This window comes from Sus scrofa, chromosome 1, assembly GCF_054392235.1.
Source record: "Sus scrofa isolate SSC_HxYL_T2T_F1_AM1 chromosome 1, Sscrofa_HxYL_maternal_Yorkshire_Landrace_v2.0, whole genome shotgun sequence".
Lineage (NCBI taxonomy): Eukaryota > Metazoa > Chordata > Mammalia > Artiodactyla > Suidae > Sus > Sus scrofa.
The window spans coordinates 217330155-217355598 of NC_139383.1; the positions used below are offsets into that span (position 1 = coordinate 217330155).

A 25444-nucleotide genomic window follows, 5' to 3' on the forward strand; every position below is an offset into this window, starting at 1 on the left:
GATCACAGTGACAGAACAGCACTGCCCTACTTATATTTCAGGAGATACCCTTCTGTAAATCCTCCTCACTTTGTTCTGGAGTTTCTAATTATAGTCATGATGGAGTTTATTGAGTGTCTGCTATGTACTAATGAGGATAAAGAGGTGAAAGGCCCTATATAGCCCCTGGCTCCACAGAACTTGGGCTTGAGTTGCTGAGTCATGTGATCACCCATATGCATGCTTGTGATCACTGGACTGCAACATGTTGCAACCATGATGGATATTAAGGAGAATAGGGCACGGTGCTGCAAGAACCAGAAATAGGGAATTTGTCCTAGGCAGGGAGATTGAGTTACACTGAGAAAGATGCTTGAGCAGAGTGGAAGGCTGGACAGATTCCACAAGGTGAAGAGGGGAAGGAAGCATGGTTTGGGTAGATAGAAAAAAAGAGGTCCATGCCAGTGGCTGGAGTGAAGTGAGAGGGAGGGGCCTAGTGGCCCCCTAAGGAGTTTTGTACTTAATAGCAGTGAAAGTCCACTGAAGAGTTTTGTGTGGGGAAATGACCTGGTTAGATCAGTGTTTTGGAATAACCACTAATCTTAGAAACTGGAAGGGAGGTATGCAAACCTACGAGAGGATATTGCAGGTATTCTGAAAAGAGTGGCTTAGACAGGGTGGTGGTGGAAGTTGATGGGGAGAGTTTTATAGATTTTGGGTGCATGTAGGAGATGACATCAACAGGAGCTGGAAGATGGCTTGTATGGAGTGGGGGTTGGGTGGGGGTGGGGCAGAGGGGACTATCAGTTGAAAGAGAAGGAAGAATCTGGGAGACTCCTACGATGCTACCTTGTGAAGTGGATGGGGGTTGGGTAAGAAGGGAGGATTCAGGAACTGGGGGACTGGAAGGCACTTGGGCTCGGGGATGTGGGAAGACCATGAATTCTATTTGGGGTCTGTTGACCTTGAGATCACCACTGAGAAGTACAAGAGATGTCAAGGAGAGATTTAGATCCATGTCTGGAGATTTGGATCTGAGTCTGGCTGGAGGTAAAGTGAAACCATTAGCAGTATTTTTGAAGAAGTTCCCAAAAACAGATCCTGGGATGTGGGGTTGTGTGCAAATTACTTGATAAGGCTGTATCCCCTGGGAGCCTATAAAGCGAACCGGGGGAAGCTAAGATAGGGTGTGATTTTGGGCAAACCACTGCAGAGGGGAGCGTCAGCCTGACCCCCAAGGGGAAGTCTGGATAATCAGTTACACTCACGGCTTCCCCACCCAACACGAAGGAACCCATGCAACAAGGAAAGGTTTTCCAATGCTCCACACCCCAAGCGTGTTTGCCTCTTTGCCGTGCAGTCCAGCCTGAGGGCAGCCCTCCTCCTCGTCCTTAGGACTGTCAGGCACAGAACCCTCAAAAGGGATCCAAAGACACTGTCACTACCCATTACCGGGTGAACAGGATGCCTGGGGATTGAGAGTGAGAAGAGAGGAGGGTCAGGGCCGGTGCTGAGGAACTTCAATGTCACAGACTCATCAGAAGAGAAGTTTATGAAGGAGACTGAGAAGGGTTGCTGTTTCACACCCACTCTACAAAGAAGGAGGCATTATGACCCCCACTCGAGAGAGGAGAAAACCAAGGCTTGGGGAGGCAAAGTAACCATCTGGTTAGTGCCAGAGTTAGGACTTGAGCACAGGTTTCTTTACCCTAAGCTCTTTCAAATGCAACAAGGGAAGATTTTCCAGTGCTCAAGGGCCTCAAGAGTCAAGGGAGCTGGTCTTCCTTTGAAGATGCTTATAGATGCTCCTGGTTGAACAGTTGCCTCGCTGGACTTGGACTCTGAGAACCAAGGAGGACCAGGAGGGGGAGGGGGAGGGAGGAAGGGGGAGGTAAGGGAGAGAAGGGAGGAGGGGAGAGGGAAGGAAGGGAAACTCCTTTTTTCGGCGAACCCAAGAATCCTCCACTTTGGAGATTATGTCATCAACAAGATCCTGATCTGGCCTGTGTGAGGTGAGGAGTGGTGGTGGGGAGGTTTGAACGTTCAGCCCCAGGCCTCCACCTTGCACAGCTAGCAGCCTGGCCTGTGGTGGAGGGCGGGGCATGCCTGGTGCTACCCCCATCCGCACGTGCACTCTGGAGGGAGGTGATTGTGGAGAAGGCTCAGGGGCAAACAGTGAAAGGCTGGGCTGCCCAGAGCTCTGCTCAGTGCACCAAGGTTCTGCGTTTACTTTCTGACTTGGGGGAGAAGCTGCTGACAGTTGTCTATTCAGCAGGCTTGCCAGATGTTTGCTGACCCCAGGTTCTTTCTCCCCCGAGGCAGCCCCACCGCCTGAGATCAGCCTGGGTGTGCTAGTTCCCAGGCTTCCCCAGGCCTCAGGGATCGCGTCTGGGGGTGGGGTGGGCTCTGGGCTGGGACGCAGGGACCCTGCCTGCGAGACACAGAGCGTGACCCTCTGTTTGCCCAAGTCTCTGGAATGAGGAGCAGTGAGGAAAACTGGAAGTAATAATCCCTGCCCCCTGAATTGCCTGGGATTAATTAGGAGACTGATAATGTACAGCGTGTGCCTAGGATGAAAATGAGTTAGAGTCTCTTCATTAATATAGCTGGATGGATGATTAGTTTATAGAAAACAAGGGCACTTCTCACTAAGCCAGAGGTCATCAGATGTGTCCTGGGGTGACATAAGAGGATAGCCTGTAGGTGTCTTCACCAGGAATTCCCACTGCTTTAAGGGAGGGCGAGAGCTGGCAAATCAAAGCTGTTTTGCTCAGTTTAGTAAATAAAATGCAAAGACCCAGCACGAGGCTAGTGTTGATTCTTTCCCTTAAAGAAAATATTTTCCATAAAACTGGACGCAGACATTAAAAGTAAAAAGGGGGTGGGGAAGAAGAAACCCAAAACCGATGTAAATTGGAAGCAAACTAGTGTTCATTTCCTGTGGAGCAATTTTATATTTTTTAATGGAGTTACTGTGGCTTTTTATTTCTGTATAAGGTGAAGAGTCAAAGCATGAGGATTTAAGGCTTCCAAGTGTGTGTCATTATATGAACAGACCCTTAAATTTGCCAGCGCGCCCCAGGCACTGCTCCTGCATAGCTAATGTCTCCTGCCAGGGCCAGGGCTGAGAGCCCTTTGACTCCTCTGGAAGTTATGCAGGAATAAGGGGAGTGTCAGGAATGCAGGATTAGGCCCCATAATTGAGGCTGTCATTAGCTAAAGAGGCAGGCGGGTTTGTGAGCCTGTCCAAGTTTGCATTTCTTATGGCATGAAGCTATGGTTCCTTTGGTATAAAGGGGGCGTGGGGGGTGTTCTCTAAGTCAACAACGTTTTCTTCTCTTTCCCTCTCTCTCTCCCTCTCTCTCTAAGTTGGCTGGTTCTGTAACTTTCATTATGCTCTTCTTAATAGATCCCAGAAATGCTGAAATAGTCCTTCAGAGGAAGCATTCACTTGAAACAACAAAAGATTAGAGAGACCTTAAAAATGTTGGATTTTCTTTACCTTTTGAGGAAGGCCAGCTGGAGTCTTTGGAAATTATTCCTATTTAATGTGCAGCCACAAACAGTCCTGCTGGTGAGGATGAAATATTATTTTCGTAGATCACATGTGGACACAGCAATGCCATTTCATCAGACTCTCCTTACTGGATGGTGGGACTAGAGTCCAAGGCCAAGGCTGATTCTTCTATGGGATAAACAGGCCAGGGGGGTCTTCAGAATCAGGAGAGAACAAATGGCCTGTGAACACTTGGGGATGTACGTGCAAGTGGCATTCTAAGCATACCCATTCTTTTCTCATAAAAAAATTAAACTGTAGTAAAATATAAATAGCATAAAATGAATCATTTAAATCATTTTTAGGTGCACAGTTTAATAACATTAGGAACATTCATATTGTGGAACATCACCACTAAACAGTTCCTGAATTCTCATCTTCCCAGCCAAAACTCTGTACCCCCTACACAATAACTCCATAGTAACTTCACTTTTCCACCTCCGTCCAGCCTCTGGGAACCACAATTCTACTTTCTGTCTGATTTTAATTCCTCCAGGTATCTCCTATAAATAGAATTATGCAGTATTTTTTATTTTGTGTCTGGCTTATTTCACTTAGCAGAAATCTCTCCAAGGTTTCCTCATGTTGTAGATTGTATCAGAATTTGATTCCTTTTTAAAGGCTGAATAATATTCCACTGTGTCATATTCCACTTTTCTTTATCCACTCATTCATCCATGTACATTTAAATTGCTTCTACCTTTTGCCTTTGGTAATAATGCTGCTGTGAGCATGGGTATATAATCACCTCTTCCAGTTATTTCAGTTATTTTGGGAACACACTCAGAAGCAGAATTGCTGGATCACATATAGTTCTAGTTCTATGTTTTTTGAGGAAACACAACATTGTTTTTCATAGAAGTTGCACTATTTTATATTTCCACCAACTTTGCCCAAGGATTCTGATTTTTCCACATCCTCACAACACTTGTTATTTTCCAATTTTTTTTGTACTTGTCATCCTAATGGGTGTAAAGTGGTACCTCATTGTGGGTTTGATTTGCATTTTCCTAAGGATGTTGAGCAACTTTTTTTGAGGGCTTCACCCTCAGCATATGGACGCTCCCAGGCTAGGTCAAATTGGAGCTGTAGCTGCTGGCCACAGCCACAGCCACAGCCGTAGCCACATCAAATCCGAGCTGCGTGTGCCACCTATACCACAGCTCACAGCAACACTGGATCCTTCACCCACTGAACGAGGCCAGGGATCAAACCCATGTCCTCATGGATCCTAGTTGGGCTTGCTACCTCTGAGACACAAGGAAAACTCCTTGAGCATCTTTTAATGTACCAGTATCTGATGGAGACCAAGGTTCAATTCTTTGGGTATATACCTGGAGGTAGAAGTACATACCATCAAACATTGAAGTAGCCCCCCTAAGGAATTGCTGGGCAATGCTTTGAGTGAGTTACTATAAATCCTTGAGAGTGTAATAAAGCTCTGACTAATCAGAATGTTTAGAGGCAGAAGATAGCCTGGTTAATGGAGAGTTAATTAACCATTCTCCATTTTTGTTCCACTGTTGCTGAAAGTCTCCCCCCAATTTTTTTTTTAATTTGTTTTTTAGATGAGTTACACAGCCTGCCCTAGGAGGATTTTTCTTTACCCTACAGGGATACTATAAAATGAGCACATGGGGACAATGTTCCTAGTGCGTTATTCTGGAAATTTAGCTTAGAAGTTTTCAAATAGGTATAGTTATGCTCTAGACCAAAAGGAAACTGCTGTATGGGACTGTGAACTCAGAGTTAGGCATTCAGAGATGTGGTTTCAGAAAAGATGTTCTGTAGCTCTTCTTTTTGGCAGTAATTGGAGAACAGTGCCTGTTGTCTATTAAGGCTGCTCCTCCTCGTTCATGAAAATAAAACCATGTCAACTGCAAATAAAAGAATGTTTATCTTTCTATTCTCTATGGAGGGAGTTGGAGGGTCCAGGCTGGGAATGTGCCTTATTCATCCAAACGTGATAGCCCATCCTTGATGTTTCACTGGGAAACAAAGAATGTGCAGATTCACCCAAATTTCACCTCATTGCAAATTGTGATTTTGGCTAGATTCTGTGCTTGTGCATCATGGTACCCCTGGCAGTAGCCTGATGCCAGGCACCTAGTAAATGATCGATAACTACTAACTGAATCAATCAGCAGGGCCTTAACTGCCTCTCGCCCTCATAAAGTGTTCAGGTGGCAGTTCCTTATCAACACTGGGATGGAGCACTTTGTTGGCCAAACTAAATCCCAGATCCTGGGTGCTGCTAGTGCAAACAAGACTATTCTTCACCTGCTACTTGTATCTGTTTTTGATCCTTCCTTTAATTGCACGGGGAATATTTAAAAAAAATTTTTGGCACCTAATGGGGGAAGGAGGCAGGAGAGAAAGGAAGATGTTGGATAAAATGGCAGGAACAACCATTATGAGTATGGGCTAATGGACTGGGTTTCACCTCGTAGTTAGAGGAAGGAGAGCTTGGAGATCAAGAGAAATCTTCTGAAAATGTGAGATTCTGGGCATGGACTCGGCTCTTTTGTGGCTGGGTGACAGTGTGGCTGGGGAGATCTTTACTCACTCTTCTGCATGGGTCTCCTGCCCACTCTGAGCACACTGGAGATAGAAGCCTGGGTGGGAATGGCACTGAAGATGCTCATAGCCCTAGGGGGACAGGGGCTCCCTCAGGTAGCTCTGTGCCAGCAATGGTAGAAGACAAAGGAAATGTGGGTTCCCGGTACCCATGCCAATTGACTAACAGAGTGTGGGCTCATGCAGGCTACTTGCTTGTACTTCCAGAAGCAAAAGGAGGGACACTTTGAAGTTCTCTACTTGAGGATATGTGTTCAAAATCAGTGTGTGTGTGTGTGTGTGTGTGTGTGTGTGTGTGTGTTTAATCACCAGCTGGTGAGACCTGGGGATATTCTGTGTGTTTCAAATTAGTATCTACGACTAACCAAGCCCATAGTAAATGGGTAAAGAAAGGGCAACAAATTCTACACACACAAGTTTGTCTATTATTTATGTAAATTTATCTATGACTTGGTGTAAATAATGCTCCCATGCCAAATAAGAAACTCAAGTTTTAATAATTATAATACTTACTATAATAGTACACAATATGTTCTATGTGTAAGGCATGATCTAAGCAACTTATATATTTTAATTAATTTAATCTGCCTCCCAAAAAAGGAGTCTTATTATGAGAAAACTGAGCACAGAGAAGTTAAGTAACTTGGCCAAAATCATAAAGCCAGTATGTGGCAGAGCTGGGATACAAACTCAACACGTTGGGCTCCAGAATCTGAAATCATATATATATACACACACACACATACATACATACACATACAGAGAGAGAGAGAGCGAGAGAAATGCTGACAGTTTTATTGAGATATAATTTATATACCATAAAATCACCCTTTTCAAGTGTACAAATTGGTAGTTTTTAGTATATGCCCAGACTAGTACAACTATCATCACTATCTAATTTTAGAACACTTTTACCACCTCAAAAAGAAACCCTGAACCCAGGAGCACTACTTCTCATTCTCTCTGCCCAGTCCCTGGGAACCATTAATCTACTTTCTGTCTCCATGGATTTGCCTATTCTGGACATTTCATATAAATGGAATTAAAAAATAGAATAAATGGAACCATACAGTATGTCTTTTGTATTTGGTTTCTTTCACTGAGCATGATGTTTTCAAGGTTCATCCATGTGGTAGTATGTATTGGTACTTATACATTTTTATAGCCAAGTAATATCTCATGGTATGAAATACTACATTTTAAGAAGTAAGAGAGGCTACAACTCTATTGTCTTCAAAAAGGAGACCACACCAAAAACCTATAAAAATGTGAAGGCAGAGAACTATAATTCGCATAAGGGAACAAGGAAAAAATACCAGAAAAACAGCTAAGGGATCTGGAAAGTATCAGCCTTCAGGAAAAAAAAGATTTTTGATTGATGATGCTGAAGATGATGCAAGATATTAGAAATAAACTGGAGGCAAAGATTGATAATTTACAGCAAACATTGAGCAAATAAATACAAGATTTAAAACTTAAGCAAGCAACATACAATAACTGAAACAAAAAATTCATTCAAAGCAAGCAATAGCAGGATACAGGAGGCAGAAGAATGAATAAGCGAGGTGGAGGACAGACTAGTGGATATCACTGATGTGGAACAGAAAAAAGAAATAAGATTGAAAAGAAATGAAGATAGTTTCAGAGAACCCTGGGACAATGCTAAATGCACCAGCATCCGTATTATATGGGTGCCAGAAGGAGAAGAGAGGGAGAGAAAGGGACAGAAAAAATATTTGAAGAGATAGTCAAAACTTCCCTAACATGGGGAGTTCCCGTCGTGGCGCAGTGGTTAATGAATCTGACTAGGAACCATGAGGTTGCGGGTTCGATCCCTGCCCTTGCTCAGTGGGTTAAAGATCTGGTGTTGCCATGAGCTGTGGTGTAGGTTGCAGACATGGCTTGGATCCCATGTTGCCGTGGCTCTGGCATAGGCTGGTGGCTACAGCTCCGATTCAACCCCTAGCCTGGGAATCTCCATATGCCTCGGGAGCGGCCCAAGAAATGGCAAAAAGACAAAAAAAAAAAAAAAAAAAAAAAAAAAACCAAAAAACTTCCCTAACATGGGAAAGGAACCACTCACTAAAATCTGGGAAGCACAATGAGTACCATATAAAATAAACCCAAGGAAGAACACCCCAAGACACATATTAATCAAAATGACCAAAATTAAAGACAGAGAAAATATTGAAAGCAGCTAGGGAGGGAACCCTGATAAGGTTATTGGCAGATTTTTTTCAGCAGAAACTCTGCTAGCCAGAAGGGAGTGGCATGATATACTTAAAGTGATGAAAGGAAAAAACCACCAACCAAGATTACTCTACCCAGCAAGGGTATCATTCATATTTGAAGGAGAAATCAAAAGCTTTAAAGACAAGCAAAAGCTAAGAGAATTCAGCAACACTAAACCAGCTTTACAACAAATACTAAAGGAACTTCTTTAGGCAGAAAAGGCTACAACTAGAGACAAAAATACCACAAATGATAAGGCTCACCAGTAAAGGCATATATACAGTAAAGGTAGGAAATCATCCACACACAAATATGCTACGCAAATCAGAAATTGTGAGAAGAGGAAGGTATAAATGCAGGACAATGGAGATGCACCTGCAATTAAGACACCAACAACTTAAAACAATTTTGTATACATATAGACTCCTATATCAAAACTTCAGGATAACTACAAATCAAAAATCTATAATTGATACACACAAGTAAGAAAAATCAACTCAAATGCAATACTAAAGATAGTCATCAAACCACAAGAGGAGAGAACAAGAGAAGAAGGGAAGAAAAAAAGAGCAACAAAAACAAATCCAAAACAGTTAATAAAATGACAGTAAGAACATACATATCAATAACTACCTTAAATGTAAATGGACTAAATGCCCCAACCAAAAGATATAGAATGGCTGAATGGATTAAAAAACAAAATCCATATATACGCTGTCTTCAAGAGACCCACTTCACTTCTAGGGACACATACAAATCAAAAGTGAGAGAATGTAAGAAAATGTTCCATGCAAACAGGAATCAAAAGAAAGCTGGAATAGCAATACTCATATCAGACAAAATAGACCTTAAAATAAATAATATTATAAGAGACAAAGAAGGGCATTACATAATGATCAAAGGATCAATCAAGAAGAAGATATAACAATTGTAAATATGTATGCACCCAAATTAGGATTACCTCAATATATAAGGTAACTGCTAAAAACCTTAAAAGGAGAAATTGATAATAACACAATAATAGTGTGGTACTTTAACACCCCATTTACAGCAATGGAGAGATCATCCAGACACAAAATTAACAAGGAAACAGCCCCTAAATGAAGCTTGAGACCAGATGGACTTAATAGATATTTATAGTACATATCCAAAAGCAGCAGAATACACATTCTTCTCAAGTGCACATGGAACATTCTCTAGGATTGATCACATTCTGGGTCACAAATCAAGTCTCAGTAACTTTAAGAAAATTGAAATCATATCAAGAATCTTTTCCAACCACAATGTTATGTGACTGGAAATCAGTCACAAGAACAAAATTGCCAAAAACACAAACATGTGGAGACTAAACAACATGCTACTAAACAACCAATGGATCACTGAAGAAATCAAAGAGGAAATTAAAAAATACCTAGAAGCAAATGACAACAAAGATACAACACTCCAAAACCTATGGCAGAGCTCCTGTCGTGGTGCAGTGGAAATGAATCTGACTAGGAACCATGAAGTTGCGGGTTTGATCCCTGGCCTTGCTCAGTGGGTTAGGATCTGGTGTTGCTATGAGCTGTGGTGTAGGTCAAAGATGCAGCTTGGATCTGGTGTTGCTGAGGCTCTGGCATAGGCCAGTAGCCACAGCTCTGATTCGACCTCTAGCCTGGGAACCTTCATATGTTGCGGCCTTCCAAAGACCAAAAAAAAAAAAAAAAAAAAAAGACAAAACCTATGGGATGCAGCAAAAGCAGTTCTAAGAGGGAAGTTTGTAGCAATACAAGCCCACCTCAGGAAGCAAGATAAAGCTTAAATAAACAAGCTAACTTTACATCTAAAGCAGCTAGAGAGAGAAGGACAAGACCTAAAGCTAGCAGAAGGAAAGAAATCATAAAAATCAGAGCAGAAATCAATGAAATAGAAATGAAGAAAACCAAAGAAAAGATCAATGAAACTAAAAGCTGGTTCTTTGAAAAGATCAACAAAATTGATAAACCCTTAGCCAGACTTATCAAGAAAAAAAGAGAGAGGACTCATCAGTAAAATTAGAAATGAAGAAAGAGAAGTTACAATGGACATCATAGAAATACAAAGGATCATAAGAGACTACTACATGCAACTATATGCCAATAAAATGGAAAACCTAGAAGAAATGGACAAATTCTTAAAAAAGTACAATCTTCTAAGACTTAACCAAGATGAAATAGAAAAGATGAATGGACCAATCACAAGTACTGAAATTGAAACTGTGATTAAAAAACTTCCAACAAACAAAAGTCCAGGACCAAATGGCTTCACAGGCTAGTTCCATCAAACATTTAGAGAAGAGCTAACACCTATCTTTCTGAAACTATTCCAAAAAGTTTCAGAGGAAGGAACACTCCTAAACTCATTCTATGAGGCCACCATCACCCTGACACCAAAACCAGACAAAGATACCACAAAAAAAGAAAACTACAGGCCAATTTCATTGATGAACACAGATGCAAAAATCCTCAACAAAATACTAACAAACCACATCCAACAATACATTAAAAAGATTGTATATCATGATCAAGTGGGATTTATCCCAGGGATGTAAAGATTCTTCAATATCCACAAATCAGTGTGATACACATTAACGAACTGAAGAATAAAAACCATATGATCCTCTCAACAGATGCAGAAGAAGCCTCTGACAAAATCCAACACCCATTTCTGATAAAAACTCTTCAGAAAGTGGGCATAGAGGGAACCTACCTCTATGTAAAAAGGCCACATATGGGAGTTCCCATTGTAGCGCAGCAGACACAAATCCAACTAGGTAGGAACCATGAGGTTGCTGGTTCAATCCCTGGCCTCGCTCAGTGGGTTAAGGATCCTGTGTTGCTGTGAGCTGTCATGTGGGTCACAGACGCAGCTCAGATCCTGCATTGCTGTGGCTGTGGCGTAGGCCAGCAGCTGTACCTCTGATTAGATCCCTAGCCTATGAGCCTCCATATGCTGCAGATGCAGTGCTGGAAAGACAAAAGACAAAAAAAAAAAAAAAAAAAAAAAAAAAAGGGCCACATATGACAAAGCCAGAGCTAGCATCATTCTCAATGGTGAAAAGCTGAAAGAATTCTCACTGAGATCAGGAAAAAACAAGGATGTCCTCTCTCACCACTACTATTCAACATAGTTTTAGAAGTCCTAGTGATAGCAATCAGAGAAGTAAAAGAAATAAAAGGAATCCAAATTGGAAAGGAAGAAATAAAACTATCACTATTTGCAGATGACATGATACTATACCTAGAAAATCCTAAAGATGCTACCAGAAAACTGTTAGAGCTCATCCATGAATTTGGCAAAGTTTCAGGATACAAAATCAATACACAGAAATTGACTGCATTTCTATATACTAACAATGAAAGATCAGAAAGAGAATTTAGGGAAACAATCCATTTTACGATCACATCAAAAAAATAAAATACCAAGGAATAAACTTACCTAGAGAGACAAATGACCTGTACTCTGAAAACTATAAAATGCTGATGAAAAAAATCAAAGATGACACAAACAGATGGAAAGACATACCATGCTCTTGGGTTGGAAGAATCAATATTATCCAAATGATCATACTACCCAAGACAATCTATAGATTAAATGCAATCCCTATCAAATTACCAAGGACATTTTTCACAGAACAAAATATTTTAAAGTTTGTTTGGAAGCACAAAAGACCCAGAATAACCAAAGACATCCTGAGAAAGAAAAATGGAGCTGGATGAATCAGGCTCCCTGACTTCAGACTATACTACAAAGCTACAGTCATCAAAACCATATGGCACTGGCACAAAGACATAAATATAGATCAGTAGAACAGGATAGAAAGCCCAGAATTAAACTCATGCACTTAAAGTCATCTAAGCTATGACAAAGGAGGCAAGAATATACAATGGAGAAAAGACAGCCCTTTAAATATGTGGTGCTGGGAAAACTGGACAGCCACATGTAAAAGAATGAAATTAGAACACTGCGTAACACCATACACAAAAATAAACTCAAAATGGATTAAAGACCTAAAAATAAGACCAGACACTATAAAACTCTTAGAGGAAAATGTAGGCCAAACACTCTCTGACATAAACCACAGCAATATCTTCTCAGATCTGCCTCCTAGAATAATGACAATAAAAACAAAAATAAACAAATGGGACTTAATTAAAAAGTTTCTGCACAGCAAAGGAAACCCTAAAAAAATGAAAAGACAATCCACAGAATAGGAGAAAATATTTGCAAATGAAGCAAGGAATTAATCTGCAAAATTTATAAACAACTTCTGCAGCTCCCTAACGAGAAAACAACCCCATCAAAAAATGGGCAGAAGATCTAAACAGACAGTCCTCCAAAAAAGACATATAGATAGCCAAAAAGCACATGAAAAAATGTTCAACACCACTGATTATTAGAGAAATGCAAATCAAATCCACTATGGGATACCACCTTACACCAGCCAGAATGGCCATCGTCCAAAAGTCTACAAACAATAAGTGCTGGAGAGGGTGTCGAGAAAAGGGAACCCTATTATGCTGTTGGTGGGATTGGAAATTGGTGCAACCACTGTGTAAAACAGTGTGAGATTCCTCAGAAAATTAAAAATAGAATTATCACTTGATCCAGCAATTCTACTCCTGGGCATCTATCCAGAGAAAACCAAGACTTGTAAAGATACATGTATTCCAATGTTCACTGCAGCCCTATATGCAATATCCAAGACATGGAAACAACCTAAATGTCCATCGACAGAGGAGTGGATCAAGAAGATGTGGTACATATCCACAATGGAATATTACTCAGCCATTAAAAGGAAAGAAATAATGGCATTTTTCAGCAACCTGGATGGACCTAGAAATTATCATGCTAAGTGAAGACAGACACCCACATCATATGCTATCACTTACATGTGTAATTTAAAAAAAGGACACAATGAACTTCTTTACAGAACAGATACTGACTCATAGACTTTGAAAAACTTATGGTTTCCAAATGAGACAGGTTGGGGGGTGGGGGGATGTGCCTGGGGTTTGGGATGGAAATGCTATAAAATTGGGTTGTGATAATTGTTGTACAACTATAAATGTAACAAAATTCACTGAGCAATTTTAAAAAATACTACATTTTATATATCCATTCATTAATTGATGGACATTTGGGTTGTTTCCACTTTTTGGCTATAATGAGTAAAGGTACTATGGACTAGCACAATATAGTGACTGCCATAAGCTTTTAAAAACATAAAACCAGCATACATTTCACATGTAGTGACTAATTCCTAAAGGATTAAAAAACTGCCCTTCTAAACCCAGGCAGGCACAACTCTGCCCAATGTATTCATGGAGCTGACAAAGGTGGTGGTGATCACACCAGACAATGTGTATGAAAGTGCTTTCTGATACTTGAAAGAATCCGTCCAAGCATTAGTCATCAGTGATGCAAGCCTGTCCACTTATTGAGAGTCTGATTAGATACTTGAGGATAGGTGGTTGGAAAATTGATATTTTATTGCTAAAAACATCATTTTAAAAGGTTCCACAGTATGTTATTTGTGAAACAAAAGGGCCCCCTGGCATATCCACAGTCAGCCACAATGGGCTCTTCTTCCACAAATGCCTTTGTGGGTCCCAGGGATAACAGACCCTCTGATAGCATTTTCTTCTTTCCTGTGTGTTGTTCACCATTGCTCATTATTTCTCATGGGAATGAAAAACAAATTTAAATCTCTAGCCCAGTTAGGAATATGTTTGGCTGCAGGTAACAGAAAACCTAATGGTGGCTTAAACAAAACTGGATTTTTTTCTCACACAAGAAGCCTGAAGTTTGCTTTGGTGGCTCAATGACGTCAGGGCAGATGTCTCTGTTTATGTCTCATATTCACAGGAAGGTTGCCCAGCTTGAGGCATCGGGTCTGTTTTCAACACAGAAAGGGGGTTGGGAAGGGGAGGTGTCAGAAAAGCAGAAGCATTCCCAAAAGCCCCTAGCTGACTTCCTTCTCTTGGCCACAGAGTTCAAATGACCAGGTGCTAGAATGGAGGCATGTAAAAGAAAAGAGAGTGGGAATCAGTGTTGAAATTTTTTTTTTTTTTAAGTTAGCCACACTCTCCCTTTGAGAAAAGGTTAGGAAATCTAGAAAGACAGGAGGAAGAGGCCACAGCTCTGATGGAAGAGGCTGGCACAACTCCCTCTCTTTTCCAGTCGCTGTGTCCAGTGAAGTTCTCCCTTTACTTTCCTGCTTTCAGACTTGGGGTTATCCTGGAACCACTCATCTCCCCATAGACACTGGTTTGGCTTCATAATGGTTGAACGCATGTCTGGATGCTTTAGTGATGTGACCATAGTACATTGTGACATGATATGCTCTTGAGACATTGTGACCGGAACCCATCTGGCTGGCTGAGCAATGTCTAAATCCCAGCAAGTGTGTCCAGGAATCTAGGGCCAACCTGGAGTGTCAAAAGGCTTCTGCAAAGAGTTTTCTGAATCTGCCCCACTTTGTTAGGATTAAGATGTTCTCAACGACAGGGCTGGGGTCTCACCTTCAATTAGGTCTCCCCTTTCTGTGTACAGAACAGTCCTGGGCACATAGATGGGTCTCAGCAAATGTTTGATGAGTAAACTCACATTTCTGTGACTGGTCCAATATGTGTCACTTGATATGAAGTGTGCCAAGAAAGCCACTCACTCATTTGTCCAGTAAGCACTTGAGTGATTTAATCTGTGAACAAATTACTTCAATACAGTTTGCAGAAATAAAGTTCTCCATCCTTTGAAGTGGGTTAATTGTCAACCGATATTTTATCTATGTTCATTCATCCGGCAATTAGTGAGAGCTTAAAAAGCATCAGGCATTGTGCTAGGCACACAGAGACAGAGGTGTAATGCTGCCTGCCTGGACTCAGAGGGAAATGGGCTAGACAGGCATGTCAGCAACGGGACCAGGGATCTGAGAATGGCTGCATCAAAGCACTGTGGGCTCACAGCAGGGGGGGCTGGGGTGGGGTGGAGTGTGACTCAAGGCTCGGAGGAGTTGTGGGGTTGTGCAATTTGATTGGCTGCCAGAGTCTTCTTCCACAGACATTCCAAGCTGACTGCTGGCTTGGTTCCACTAAGAAGGTCGGAGGGACATGACCCTGTCTGGTTTCCCCCCTAGTTGGGTTCACTAGTGAGAGCATGCTACTCCCTGGAGACCAGCTACACACATGCTCCAAATCTGCTCCCTTAAGGAACAGGACAAAGGAAAATACTGAGAGTAAGGATGAGGTTCAGGAAGCCAGAGAACCAGGTGCCTTTTGAGGGGGGTAGCCGAACCTCCTTTCATTCCCCAAAATCCAGCATGCACATCTCTGTTTTTTTCAGAGGAAATGGGGTGAGGTGTTGGGGGGATGTTTGGAAAGGGCTGTCTCTACACGATGGCTCAGTGCATGAGACAGTCTGAGGGCAGGGCAAATGCTACATAACTTTCTCCACAAAAAAATGTCAATTAAGAAAAAAAAACCAACATATTTTTGGAAGCCTCTTACTCCCTCATTCAAAAGAAAACAGCTTTATGGAGTCCGGGAGTGGGGGTAGGGGGCACGGTGTGTGTGTGTATTCTTGTAACTTAGATGACCCACTGATATGAATAGTGCAACAGTGTTGACCAAAAAATACTTGAGACTTAGCAGCAAAAGTCAGTCTTGTGATCTTTTATTGTCAAGTAAGAATGGAGGCCATGGCACAAAGCTGGGGGAAGAGGAGAGCAGTGTGGAGTGGGTGGCCCTAAGACTGCAGGTCTGGGGCCCTCATCACATACTACAGCTAGTGCCGGAGTTAGTAAAGCCAGTCGGATGAGGCAAGAAGTTCAGAGGGACATTTCCAAACTGGCTGTACTTGAAGCCCTTTCTGCAAATAAGGTTTGGACTTTCTGCTGTCCTTTTAATATTTAGTATGCATTAACATAACAAATGAGTTAAATCTGCAAGTGGGAAAGCACATATGTAATTCTTTATCCAACAATCTCACCAAGCATTTCATATACAGCCTGTTTCTGCCTTTGGACTTCTGGCTATTCTAGACACTGCTCACTCCTATTTTATAGATGGTGAAGTTGAGGGAGCAGAAATGAAGCATCTTCACAGAGAATTAATCCTGCAAAAGAACCAAGAGCTGCGAGGGTGCTGACTGCCAGTTCCTGGCTCTGAGAGTGGCACTGGGCTTCCTTCTCTTCTTGTGGGAATAACAGCTGATACATTGGCTTCAGACTTTGACTTTACAGTCTGGAAAACAATCATTTGTTGTAAAGGTAGTGAAATGCCTACGTCTTAGTCCTTTGGTCAAGGCAACTTCCTTGAAAATGCTTTAAAGTAAGTTGATGAATTCCAGACCCAGCTGTTTTGTCTCAATTTCAACAGTGGCTCATCCACAAATAACCAAAAAAAAAAAAAAAAAAAAAAAAAAAAGCAAAACCTGTGGCTATACTCAGTTCCTTGTTTCTTTGATTGAATTGATCCTTCTTTAAAATGCTTATTGAATTTACTGGCCAATTTAATTAAAAGAGTTAAAAGAGTACAACTTCTTCCATGGAAGAATTGTGTCTGTGCCTTTTTCATGACTGCCCTTAGGCGACATAATGCTTAGAGCTGGGTTGGGGGTCAAGCAAGTTAAAAACAATTCTTTCCTAAGGCATAAGCTTGTCCCTGCATGACCCCTAGGCATCTCAATAGAGTCAAGAGGTGAATATAGTTTTTTTTTTTTTTTTTTAATTTGTTTTGTTGTTGCTGTTGTCTTGGCTGGGCCCATGGCAAATGAAGTTCCCTGGCCAGGGATCAGACCTGTGCCACAGCAGTGACCAGAGCTGCTGCAGTGACAATGCCAGATCCTTAATCCGCTGAGCCAGCAGGGAACTCCTGAGTTTAGGGGTTTTTAGACAAAACTGGGAGGCTGCATGATTCATGTTGAACTGTTCATACTCAAAATGAGTCTCATAGGCAAGAACTAGAAATTGGCCTAAGAGACAATGGGAACCACTTTCAGTCAATTAAACCTTGAAATAAGCAGAGATTTTTATTTTTTTAAAATTTGAGTCAGAAGTTAAGCTGTAAGAAGCTACAATCCTGCAGTATGGAATATGCTCCTTGTCTATTAAATACTATTTAATAACAACTAATGGTTTTGAACAATGTTTTGATCCAGGTTTTGGCTGAAATTTTTTACATATTATGTCATTTAATCCTTACAACAAGGACATAAAACACATACTCTTACAATTTCTCAGAGAAGAAAGAATGCGATTTTAGGGAATCTTGCAGGATTTGAACCCTTATCTGCCTGACTTCCAGTAACCATACACCTACCTAGTTCTATGCTGTATTAATATTTATTACCATGCCTGCCATGAATAAGGTACTTCTCACATGTTCACAACCATAAAAGCCATCCAAGATGGCCTCAAAGATGGCAGTCTGGGTTCTGGTCTTGGGCTACCTTGTAAAAGTCAAGAATTTCATCAGCTGAGCTATATGAAGCACAGACTCTGAATGAAGACATTTCTACTGAGAATGGCGTGGAGGAACGACTTCTAGAGATTCTTTGGAAAAAAAGGAAAAGAGGGTTTCAAACCATATGAGTACCTTAGGCCTGGAGATTAGGGAGTCAGGAATGAGAGAAGCAAGGGCCTCAGGCAAAAATATAAAAACTCGATTTTAGTTTGACACGGTGGCAACTTGCCTTAAAAGAGAGAGGAGGAGCTGGGAGAGGTATGGTAGGGAACAGAGGAAAGATGGTGTTTCAGGTTTTTTTGTGTTTTTGTGTTTGGTTTTGTTTTTATAAAGTCATTCCCTGTAGTCTGCTACAGTTAAAAGTGAAGGGATAGAGGGGGTCAGATAGAAACAAAGTGCAGAGGGAGAATTGAAGGGAGCGGGGAGAACAGAAAGTAAAAGATCACAGGAGAGGTAAGAAGAAAGCCAGAGGTAGCACAAAGCCCCAGGGAAGAAGCGTGGCAGCGAAGGAGGAGGCAAGTTTAATCAGCTTCGCCTAAGGCTGCTGCATTTAAATCAAGGATGCAGGGCGGAGGAGAGCAGCCATTCTGGAAAGGCGAGGGTCAACAGTGGTGTCAGCAACAGCTCTTTGGTGGCAAAGGGACGAGGGTGGGCAGACAATGGGAGGAGCCTGGTTGCAAGAATGATGAAACAAAGGCCAACCAAGAAAATGATGGCAGGATAGAGGCAGAACTGCTGTGTCCCCAAGGGGTTTTCAAGGGGCTGGGAGTTGCCCTCCCCTGCTGGTGAGAGCCGGATGGTTAAGGCATGAATGACCACAGGAGGCAGGGGAAATTTGGGGGAATCATAAAGTGAATATTTAGATGTGTCTCGGAAAGCTGAAGTTCACTGTGGCTGTAAACTGTGAACAAATTTGCCCCGGGCACATACAGCTTTGTTCCATATGGCCAGCATAATGCTGACCACAAAGACACCTGATTTGGTTATTAGTGGCTGAAACACTAGCCCGGTTCTGCCACAACCTGTCTGGGAGTTTGCTTTCTGATGGAGGAAGCAGGAGGCTGGGAGGAGGCGCCAGAGGGACAGGTGTGGATGAAAGTAAAATATAAATGCTACAAAAAATGGCTCTCTTAAAAAAAAAAAAAAAGTGTTTTTCTGAGGAGAGAGTCCAGTGAACTTGATTACGGACAGGGTGGAAGCAAGGGGAGGCTGTGGGTTCTGGTTCAGACAGGCCAGAGGCTAAAATTTGGTCCTGTCACTTTTAAATTCAGTCTGGGCAAGTTATGCCCTTTCCTGGGCCTCACCTGTAGAAGTGCAACCCCTGACAGGATATCATGGATGGATGTTGTGCAGAGATCAAGTGTCTGGAGATGGGCTGATAAATCAGCTGTAAGATTGACAGGTATGGAGGCAGGGCATGAGGGCAGAACAGTCTAGAAGGACCCAGAGAGTGAACTTCCCAAGGATCAGATTTTACTATGCTGTTGAGTAATGAAAAAAATCTAATTCCAGAGCCACCCTTCTTTCAGTATGACTGTTGCGCTGCATCCCACAGACCTACAAGCCCTATACTCTCCTAGTTTCAAGACTGAATTCTGAGAATTTATCTAAACACTTAATTCCTTTTAAGCCAATTAAATCAAACTCACCAACAAACCAGTCTTGGCAATGCCATTTGGAGGCAGAGATACCTCATATTTATAAGGTGTGCAAAAGCACACCTATATCTGTATAGACACAGAGATCTCATAGTTTTCCTATTAGAGTTTAAAAGGCCTCCTTTTCCTGCTTCACCTGCAGGGATGAAAGTGCCTGAGAGCCCAGGTGTATCATTTACATCTCAAAGGCATTAGAAGAAAAATACCTATTCCTTCTAGAAAGCTAACTTTCTCTAACAGGTTTATACAAAAACCAATGTTAGAAGGTCAAGAGTCCCGTCTTGGGCATTTTGAGGATTTTTTTTTTTTTTTTCAGTTTCTAAATAGCCAATTCAGTTTAAACAAGTTATAGACAATAATACGTATTCACTCGCATTCCCATGCTTCATTTTCAGAGGAACAAGACTCAGCATTCAAGTGTACTTTCACCTCAGCAGTTAGCTCAGTGTCTGTGGACTTTCTTAATACAAAAAGCAAGGACTGGCCCACAGCTGTGGCCACATCTTTCTTCCCACCATAATGGCAGCCAATATATCCCCAACAGCACTAGGGGTGTCTATGAGTTCTCCGTACTCTGATGGGCCCCCATTCATCAAGGACAGACATCATAGGCCACCCTGGAAATTCCCCTTGCCATTTTGGGGATTCTCCCAACCCATCCCCCCACACCCATCTGTCCCACAACTTCCAGGTCCTACCTGTTAGTTGTGGCCACCTCCTGCAACTTCCCATTCCACATCCCTTTTTCTTGACATCTTAGTGCTCCTGGGAGATTCCTTGGCCTCCTGGATGCTCTGCCAGGTTTTGAGCTGTACCCTGCAGACCTGCAAGCCCTGTACTTGCCCAGCTTCAGGACCAAGGAAAAAGCCCAGAGTCAGCCACAGAGACATCAATGGTTTAATGGATAGGGAGACTTACCTGTTTGAAGCAAGGTCGTGGAGTGAGATCTGGACAGTGGAGATGGGCAGTCTTCACTCTTGGGAGGAGGTAGAGGTTGCCAGTTATAGAGGGAATTGATATCAGGTTGGTTCATTGGTTACCAAGGAAACCAGCAGAGAGTCTCGCCCCTCACCTGTTGATAAGCTAACAGGTGAAGATGTTCTGATCTGAGGGATAGAAGGATCATTAGCTGTGGTGGGAGTTGGGGACAGGTATGTAGAAATGTCAGTCATGTGGGCAGGGTGTAGGTGAAGCAGGCGCTGCCCTAGCAGGAGCTGTATGGAGAGCAGAACAGCCATCTCGGGGGCCCGACCCTATAATGACCATGGAGGACAAACCATATCTAATTTCAAAATAAAAGGTGCCAAATTTTAAGAGTCTGAGAGTTGAATACCATGAATATCAACTTTTTTAAAAAAATAAGCTTATCATGGTATGTTTATTAAATACAGCAATTATAACTATCTATCTATCTATCTGACCATTCCTGGATACTCTTTGCAAACTGAGAAATCCCTATCACTACCTTTTAAACATGCAAGTTTGAGCTCATGAAGTGCAAGGAAAGTCAATTTTATAACTGCTGTTAGTGCCACATTCAGACAGTGAAAGCGCCGTTTAAAAAACCTTTAGGTAAATATTTGAAATATTCTAAAACTGACATTCTGAATGATATTCTGATACCACTTCAATAATGTTTTATAAAATTCAGAGGAAAAATAGAATTAAGTAAATTTGAACTTTCCCTTTCCGAGGCAGTTAAAGGCCGCACTATTTGCATATTCTAATGTGGGATCACTGTAGCTCAAGGTACAAAGCTTCAAAAGAAACTGTCCCTCTCAGGCCAACAGAGCAGGAGCCATTAACCTTCGACCTTTCATCTGTCTAAGACAGAAATCAAAGTCTCTTCTTTTCAGAGTGGCTTCTGAGTAACCACCCAGCACAACCCATGCTTTCCAGAACTGTCTTTGGAAGTACAATTAGAAGGTTTAAAAAGCAGAAACACAAGCTCCATCCTATTTACACATTTAAAGTAAAGGTCATTCTCAGAAACTGGGCTTCCCAGATTTCTCCCCTTGAAATCCCTTAAGATATGTAATACCAACATAAAGGGAATCACAAATCCAGTTTTCAGAAAATGGCATTAAATATAGATTTAAACTTTGACCTTTAGTCCCAAGTGAGAGGACAAAAAATTCTCTTTACAGTGAAGGGCATGTTGCTACTAAGCTTCAATGAGTAGGGGAGAACCTGCCTGGTAGTAGCCAGGATTAAGAAGCACCAATCGATTTACCTCCAATGCAGGTGTGCTGCAAATCCGCTGGGTCTAGATGTAGCGCGTGATTGGGCCAGGCTCATCTATATTCTAGAGTTTGTAGAAGTAGCTTCTGGGAAACGGGGGTCTTTTTGGCTTGGGGAATTGACGTTGCCACGGCAATATTTGAAATGCATTCAGAGTGAGCAGGAGTAAGAGATGGAATACACAGGGTCTACCACTCCACATTAGGGTCATGAGCAATAGGTGGGAAGTCCGTGGATAGCGCAATGATGGATTGGCCAGACAGGGAAATCATGGAGACCCAGAGCATTCATATTTTTACATCCCTTATTAACCTGAGTGCTCTGCAGGTGCTGACCAGGGCCCCAGGCGGATGACCTACTCTGTAACTCACCTCCATGTAACATCCTTGACAAGTTGATACTGAGGCCCAGGTAGGGGAGGAGGCAGATGATGGACAATAGGAAAGGGAGCTTATTGTAGAAAGGGACTATCGGTTATGTGCATACCCGCAGCCAAGAAGAAACACTCTCTGATTGCTCACACTTGGGGGCTCAGCAAATGTTTGTTGATTGAGTATATGAGGGAAGGAAGAAAATTATTTGATGGGAGGTGCTCATCCAGTCCAAATCTTTTAAGATAAAGAAATGAAAGCCTAGAGTGGTGAAATAACTTGATTGAGGTGCCATTACATGTTGGTTGCAAAAAGAGTGAGAACAAGAGTTATAAGGATGATGATATTAACATAATAAAGTGCTTAAATTGTGTATCTGCTAATATTGGTGATTTTTAGTTGGCTCTTAGCTCCTTATTTTTCTATTTTCTCCAAGGTTTAGAAGCATGAAAACTACATTTCCCAGAATTCTTTGCAAGCTTCAGTTAGGTTCTGTCACTGGGAAGCACTCACAGAACCTTGGGAAATGGGTTCAAGGGAGAAGTGATTACATCAATATTTTAACTAATTAAGTGTCTGGTCCAGGTGGCAGCAGCAGCAGGTTCCTTCTGAACCAGGGGGTGGCGTCTTCCTGCAGTTACTGAGCTCTCTCTGGGTAATATTGCCTTCCTGCTTTTGCTCCAACAGCCTGTCCAAAACCCTAGTAATCTTTGGTATTACATCTCCCCTGATGAGAGTTCCCTGGTGGTCCTAGTGGTTAAGGATTCAGCATTTTCATAGCTGTGGCTTGGGTTCCATCCCTGGCTCTGGAACTTTTGCATGCCACAAGCATGCCCCCTCCTCCAAAATCTCCCCTGACAAACCACCCAAAGTGCTTCATGTGGATTCTCTCATTAAATTCACAGAGAAACATATGAGATGTGAGCTATTAGAACTATCTTCTTGTTTTACAGATGAGGAAACTGAGACTAAGAAACACTAAATGAGTAGCCAAAGATCATATCACCATATGGCAGATATGGTAGTGGCAGAGAAGGGATATAAGCCAGGGCTATCTGATGCCTAAATCCACATATTTAACCCTGTACCTCAAGAGCAACCCTGCTTTTCCCATCAGATTTTTTTACTGAGGTGGTCTGAGGGTGATGGGGTCTTCCTACCCTGCTGTGTGGGACTGATTGCAATGGGCCCTCTTCTTGAGAATGCTCCTTCTCCAGGACCCTTGTTTTTCTTACCTCTTGACCTGAGCCTCATGAGGACTTATTTCCTCCATCAGGAACTTTAAGGATAGTATATATATATCTTTTAGGAGCAGAGTAACTAAGGGTGTGATGCTATTGCCTGGAAAGCAGAGAGGTTAACTTGAGTGAGGATTTGAAAGAAGAGTAGATGTGGGATGAATAGGCCCAGAGTTATTACACAGCAGACAGCACCCTTTTCTGTCAGGCCAGCACTGAGGGTCCAGCCCCTGGCTGGGGGTGGAAAGGAGTCAGAGGACTAAGGATTGAAGGAGTGGGTTTCCGTAAATGGCATAGAATGGTGCCTAGCTTACTGTGAGCCCTCAATAAATGTTAGCTTACAAAAAGGCCACTAGGCATGAGGTACTGCAAGAGATACCAAGACAAATAAAAGCTAAGGCAGCCCCAGGGGATGTTCTACCAGGAAAGGCTGAGACATGTACTCATCCACCTGAGAGGGAAGGGCTGTGAAGCCAGCACAGGCGTGCTGTCAGGGTGTTGGGGAGGGGAAGGGGTTTGTGCAGGCTCTGGGCTTTGAGTAGTCTCTTAAAGTGGGGACAGCATGAGGAAGAGTTGATAGTGGAGGGACACCTTGCCTCAGAAAAGAAACTGTAGTCAGAGGTATCTCGAAATGACCAAGAAAGGATTAATCTCCAAAATACATAAACATCTCATTCAGCTTTATACCCAAAAAACCAAACAACCCAATTAAAAAATGGCTAGAAGAGCTAAACAGACATTTTTCCAAAGAAGACAGACAGATGGGCAAAAAGCACATGAAAAGATGCTCAACATCACTAATTATTAGAGAATCGCAAATCAAAACTGCAATGAGGTATCACCTCACACCAGTTAGAATGGCCACCACCAAAAACTCTACAAACAATAAATGCTGGGGAGGATATGGAGAAGAGAGAACCCTCTTACACTGCTGGTGGGAATGCAAGCTGGCGCAACCACCATGGAGAACCATATGGAGGTTCCTTAAAAAACTAATATAGAACTACCATATGATCTAGCAATCTCCCTGGAGAAAACCATAATTTGAAAAGGTATATGTACCCCAATGTTCACTGCAGCACTATTTACACTAGCTAAGACATAGAAACAACCTAAGTGTCCATCACCAGATGATTGGCTAAAGAAGATGTGGTACATATATACAATGGAATATTAGTCAATCATAAAAAAGAAATTATGCCATTTGTAGCAACAGCAACATGGATGGACCTAGAGATTATTCTACTGTGTGAAGTAAGTCAGCTAGAGAAAGACAAATATTATATGAGATCACTAATATGTGGAATCTAATAATGATATGAAAGAACTTACAAAATAGAAACAGACCCAAAGATTTTGAAACTAAACTTACAGTTACCAAAGAGGAAACGTGGGGGGAGAAGGATAAATTAGGAGGTTGGGATTGACATAAACACTGCTATGCATAAACTAGGTAACAAGCACCTACTGTATAGCACAGGGAAATCTATTCTATACTGTGTAATAACATATAGGGGAAAATAATCTGAAAAGGAATAGATATATGTGCATTATAACTGATTTACTTTGTTGTACACCTGAAACTAACACAACTTTGTAAGTCAACTATACTCCAATAAAACTTATTTAAAAAAATAAAGTCTGGAGTTCCCGTCATGGCACAGTGGTTAACGAATCAGACTAGGAACGATGAGGTTGCAGGTTCGACCCCTGGCCTCGCTTAGTGGGTTAAGGATCCGGCGTTGCTGTGAGCTGTGGTGTAGGTTGCAGGTGTGGCTCAGATCCCGCATTGCTGTGGCTCTGGCATAGGCTGGTAGCTGTAGCTCCGATTAGACCCCTAGCCTGGGAACCTTCATATGCTGTGAGAGCAGCCCAGGAAATGGCAAAAAGACAAAAAATAAATAAATAGATCAATAAAAAATAAAGCCTAGGAGTTCCCGCTGTGGTTCAACAGAAACAAATCTGACTAGGAACCATGAGGTTGCGGGTTCGATCCCTGGCCTCGCTTGGTGGGTTAAGGATCCGGCGTTGCTGTGAAGCTGTGGTGTAGATCGCAGACACTGCTTGGATCTAGCATTGCTGTGGCTGTGGCATAGGTCAGCAGCTGTAG

At 42.1% G+C, this 25444-nt stretch overlaps 1 long non-coding RNA gene across 1 annotated transcript in view; it reads right to left on the minus strand.

Moving 5' to 3' along the window:
• Nucleotides 1–16022: 16022 nt before the first annotated feature.
• Nucleotides 16023–25444, minus strand: part of LOC110255488 (uncharacterized) — a 110061-nt gene continuing 100639 nt past the window's right edge. Inside the window, exons 4-5 of the long non-coding RNA XR_002335871.2 lie at nucleotides 20403–20590; nucleotides 16023–16605 (exon numbers count right to left, since the gene is read on the minus strand). This is a non-coding gene — a long non-coding RNA (uncharacterized LOC110255488). The remainder of the gene's footprint in view (nucleotides 16606–20402; nucleotides 20591–25444) is intronic.